This window comes from Phodopus roborovskii, unplaced genomic scaffold (assembly GCF_943737965.1).
Source record: "Phodopus roborovskii unplaced genomic scaffold, PHOROB, whole genome shotgun sequence".
Classification (NCBI taxonomy): domain Eukaryota; kingdom Metazoa; phylum Chordata; class Mammalia; order Rodentia; family Cricetidae; genus Phodopus; species Phodopus roborovskii.
In genome coordinates, this window is record NW_026126410.1 from 12,646,672 (window position 1) to 12,652,189 (window position 5,518).

Consider the following 5,518-nt stretch of genomic DNA (forward strand, 5'->3'; position numbering starts at 1 on the left):
TTAAATCTGTCCACTTTAGAAAATAGTTTGGCAACCCCTCAAAATAAGAACCATGCTCTTATAATCTGAAACCCATTCTCAAGCATATATTCAAGAGAAATGAAAATGTCCAGTCAAAAACTGGCACATATTCGTAACAGCATAATCCATAATAGCAAAGAGTGAAAATAGTCAAATCCCTACCAATCTTAGAATGAACAAAAGAAAGTGAATACAGCTTAGCCGTTTAGGGGGTTGCTATACAGCCACACATGAAGAAAGCTCTAACACATTTTACAATGTGGATAAGCCTTGAAAGTATCTTACAATGAGTGTAAGAAAAAGTCACAAGATATTATATATGCACATAAATACACATATATAATGTGTGTTCATATTTATACAAAATGTACAGAATTGAGTTTACAGACAGAGAAAATTGATTAGTGATTGCTGAAATCTTGTGAAGAGGTGACTGCTAATTGCCTTGAAATTGCTTTCCAGAATTGTGAATATATTTTAAAATTTATTCTGGTAGTAGTCCCAACATTCCATGGATACATTTAAAACTTCACACAGCAAAAACAACTTCCAAATATCTTCACATGCATCAAGATCGTCATGACAAATATCAGGTCCCCATGAGCAGTCTAGAAATAACACATCTTGGAAACATCAAAATACATTGAAATTTGTGCTATGTATTCAAGGTATTAGCTTAATTATCATCCAACTTCACTGAATGGTCTTCAAAGTGCCACTCAAAGGTATTTGCTTACCAGATGTTGTTGAGAATAGGTTTGCAGTCTAATGTCATCCAGTTCTCTTTTTAAACAAGTCGAACTTCACTTTAGATGATTTTATAGACAGCTGTCAAATGGGTCCAGATGAGCAGGTTCACAATTTGTCATTAAAAGAATATTGTGCTAAATGAGTCCAAAATAATCATTTCTATAAAAAATTTCACTTCAAACCACCAAGCCTGGGTGTTTGTTAAAGCATGGAGTCTCTTTGTGCCAGGCTAGCTTCATGCTCACTGTGCAGCTCAAGGATGAACTTGGGCTTCTGATCCTCTTGTCTCCACCACTGGAGTTCTGACACTATGGTATACACCCCCACTCTATTGTCTACCGTGTTGGAAATCAGCCCTTTGACAACTAAAACATTTTAAAGCATTCAATTGTTCTCTCTAGAAATTAGCTTGAATCTTAGTGTTTCAAGTGAAAACTGCAGCATGCTTTGAGAATACAGGTTTTGTTATTGAAACATATTTAGACAATTGCATTTCATTCCTTTCTTAACAAAGTGATAAAACCTAAGGTAAATGGAAAGTGAATAATTAAATTTCTTTTTCTTAATCTCTGAAGACATTAATTCAATAAGTACAAATAAGATATTGACCCTTCATTAGAGAAAAGTTCAGTTCAACAAATTGTCTCCAAAATATATAATTCTAAAGACCATGACTAGTTAAAAGTTGTTTCACTTTTAATTTTGCAGATACTTATTTGTTTGTTAGGTTAGTTGGTTGATTGGTTGGTTGAATTGGGAGACCACATCTTTCTCTGTACCCCAGGGATGGCTTTTTACTCCTGATTCTCTTGCTTCAATTCCCCAAGAACTGGGATCATAGACATGTATCACCAGTGTCTTCCTAGCCTTTACCACTAAGAATAGAAATCACAAACAAATGTTCCTCAATAGAAGTATGAAATCCAGTTATTCCCAGTGTAACGTTATATAATGGGCAAAATAATAGAGTAAAAATCAAATTGACCTCTTTAATTTCTGAGCATTTCCCAGTCAACTATTGTGTATGAATAGTGTTTCTCAATTATAAAGAACAGCACATTGCAACTAAGTGCCTCCATTTGCTGCATCTCAAGCTAGTGTGATGCTTGTCAATTTACTCTCATTTCATGAGTTTGTTTCAGTAAAATATCTCCCTGTGTGTGAATTAAGATCAAAACACCAGTCTGTTTTAGCATCCATTGCAATGCAGTCACTCTAGAGATCAAACACACACACACACACACACACACACACACACACACACACACACACACTCACACACACCACACACACGTCTCCATATTCTTTTATGTAAAAGAAATAGACTGGGTTGTCTCCTTCAGGAAACATATGAGAGGTTTAAACTTGAAAAAAAATGAAAAGAAAAATTGCACATAGGGACAAGGATAAAATTGCAGCAAAAAGAAAAAGAACAGAAAGCTAGACTGTCATTCAAGTCTCCTTGCTAAATAGGAGATCAAACCCTGGGTTTCTTCATTCGGCTTTATCCTGTTCCCTTTTATGTCACTTGGAGAACACATGAAGCAATTAAACCCAGGGCTGCTATAGCCACAAAGGTTCTGGATGGTCTGGCAGTCAGAGCATCAGAAAGAAATGACTTCGGCACAGTGGGTAGATAATTTTTTCAGGTATCACTTAGCCTGGAAGCTGTTCTTTCCCTGCCAAAAAGCCAGGGCTGTCTCTAACAACTCTTACTGCCAGGCAAAGACAAGAGGACACAAAGCCAGGAGAAATTTCAAAGAGAAAGCCAAAGCCCTATCCTGTAACTGGCAATGGGGATGACATTTTCAGAGCCTGCACTGAAGGAGAATAAACCTTTGGCAATAAATTGGGAACCTGGGGAATTAAACCTGTAAAATGCAGTAGAGAAAGACTTTTATAATAATTAACAGCAGGATGTTGTAATTGGAAGAGAATCAAAACCCTCTCTGTTGTGATAAATGTTCTAATAGAGAAATATAGGAAATGGAAAAGTAAGCAACATCAGATCTGGGGCCAGACCCACACACCAGGGCCCCAGGCTCAGCAAAGCATGTATCTGCATGGCACAGCTGCAATGAAATTATCCACCTTTCAAGAATCTATCAGCATAACAAGGATGGGCTCACAATGAGAAGAACTCACCAGTTTTCTCAGTAAATGCACAACCTCTGAAAAGTGTACATATCTTGTACAACTCATTAACAAAAGAAAACTGTGCTAAAAATGATTCAAGCTACTTCCTAGTAACTCAAAGATAATAAAAATGCTAACTTGGGTATGCACTTTAGTTTAGAAAAACCTAAATATAAATGCATGTGAGGAAGCTGGGGCACTTTTTCTGAAGTACAATTTGTGGTGAGTGTGTGTGTGACTAATTAATAAACTAAACTATGCCTCACATCTTTCTGTTAGTACAAGTGTCACAGTCCTGCATCACTCCTTCCAAGTTATCTGTGTAAGATACAAAACTACACTGAAATAGTTATAGAATAACTGAAACAAGAGGCCATCCCTCCATAGTTACCTTTGGAATAGACAAATAGTGCTACCTTAAGAAATGCATTTTAGTGTAGGATCCATATCCCTAGAAGAAGAACCCAAAATGGGTCCTTGTAAAGATCTTGATGAACTTGGCCCAGGTCATACTACACACAACTTCACTCAAGTCATACTCTTAACTCATGAGCTATTTCAGACACTTTAATTGCTCTATACAATTAAATCACATATTAAGGACTAGGGTCTTAAAGCAGAAGATACAGACTATTACTATAAAAATGGTAGTGGCCAGATGAGATTTGCTATGTATCTGATATGACATTTTTTATATCTAATAACTAACTTCTTTTTAACTTTAAATTTATTATTATTATATTTTATAAGTATGAGTGTTTGCCTGAATCTATCATGTGTGGTGACATGAGACCAGAAAGTGGCATCTGATGCTCTGGAGCAGGAATTACAGGAATCAAATCCAGGTCATTTTAGGTCTAACCACTGAGACATCTCCCAATGCAACGCTAACTTCTTCATAACAAGAAAGGGAACATAGCATGAATGTATGTGTCTAACAAGGCCTAGGAGTAGTTTCTGTGAATCCCAAACACCTGAACTCACAATAATAGGAAATAACAAAAGTATTCTTCCTACCCATTTTGTTTTTAATTTAAACTATAAAAATATTATATTGCTTCAGTTAGACAGTGCTTTGGATTATAGCTAAATTTCTCTATGTGTTTCAAGAAAAACTTAAATAGGCTCAAAGGATTTGACCTTTGGGCAGTTATTTCTTTGTGTTTCTTCTTGCTCTGTGCCTTGCTAAGAACCATATAATGGCTGTTCTGGTGTTCCAGTCAGACTTGCTTGTGCTCCAACAGTTTGGAAATCCTGACTGCACTGTTCTAATGAATAAAGGATTGGATGAAAATTTATGATATCTGAGCTGAGATGAAGATAAAATATCCAGGTGATTGCAGTCATGGTGAGTGAAGACAGAATTTCAACAATTTTGTCTCTAACAATGAAGATAGAGCTGATGTCTATTCATGGACCAAATACTTCATATCAAGAAACTGTATCAATTTCTCCACTTAAAAGATCACAGTTTCACCTATAGTATATCAAACTTTATCTGTGGTGTGACTAGGACACGACAGGAGTACCAAACTAGTCACTGTCAAGTGGCTGCTAAATATATGTGGCTTATTTACACTAAGGAGGCTACAAAATTTCTAATCAACTTAGGTATCCATTTTCTTATAAATGCTTTCTTTTCATCTTTTAATATCTATTCATCATTTCTAGTCACTGAGTGTTTGTTCTAAGCATGCCATACATATCATCTCCTCCTTTAGTCCTTGCATTGCCTTAATCATTATCCCATGTTATTGGTAGAAAACACAGTAATGAGAAAGGTAAAAGCTCTGAAAAGATCACCCAACTGATCTTAGAAAACTGAGCCTCACACCTCCAGTCTAGCTCCAGAATCCAAGCCCTTAGCACAGGCCTCTCATGCCTTCTCTGATCTTCACATAAAGCACAAGTCTCAAAAGAAAGCAGGCTTTCTCACCTCGCCTTCTGAAAACAAAACAAAACAAAAGAGAAAAACCCTTCTCTTCCTTTCACAGAATATAGAAAAACAAAAGCTATCCCAGGATAAGCTTGATGTTTTACTGCGTCACTTTGTCTCAGTCTGAACCACTAAAGGCAGACAGACAGTAACTCCTCAGTCTCTGTGTTGCTCTTCCCAACCTTGTATAAGCCCAGATTTACAATGGTAACATTGCAGTGTTTTCCAGCTAGAAGCATCTGTGTCCCCTCTCCTGATAGGAACATGGATGCAGAGAAATGTTCTGATTGCCACAACAGGCTGAATCGACCACTTGGAGAAAAATGATGCTTTCCATATCCTGCAATGAATGAGATGCCCCCCCATAAGAAAGAACCTGGTCTAAATCATCAACAGCATCATTGTTGAAAAACTCTGACTTGCCTTCTTCATCTCCACAAATACTCATGTCTGCAGCAATGTCTTGGTTGACTGTGGCTTCACTAGAGTATGCACAGTGCACAATGCTCAAGGAGAATAGCTTCACTATTGCCCCATTTGCCCAGCTATATCACATACCTTCAAGTGGGTGACATAGCTTTGAAGCCTAAATCTTTGAAATGTCCCTGAAATTTGTTTGTTTTTAATTCTGCTACATTTGTAATGTAGTTTTCCCAAATATCTAAGAAAGAATTC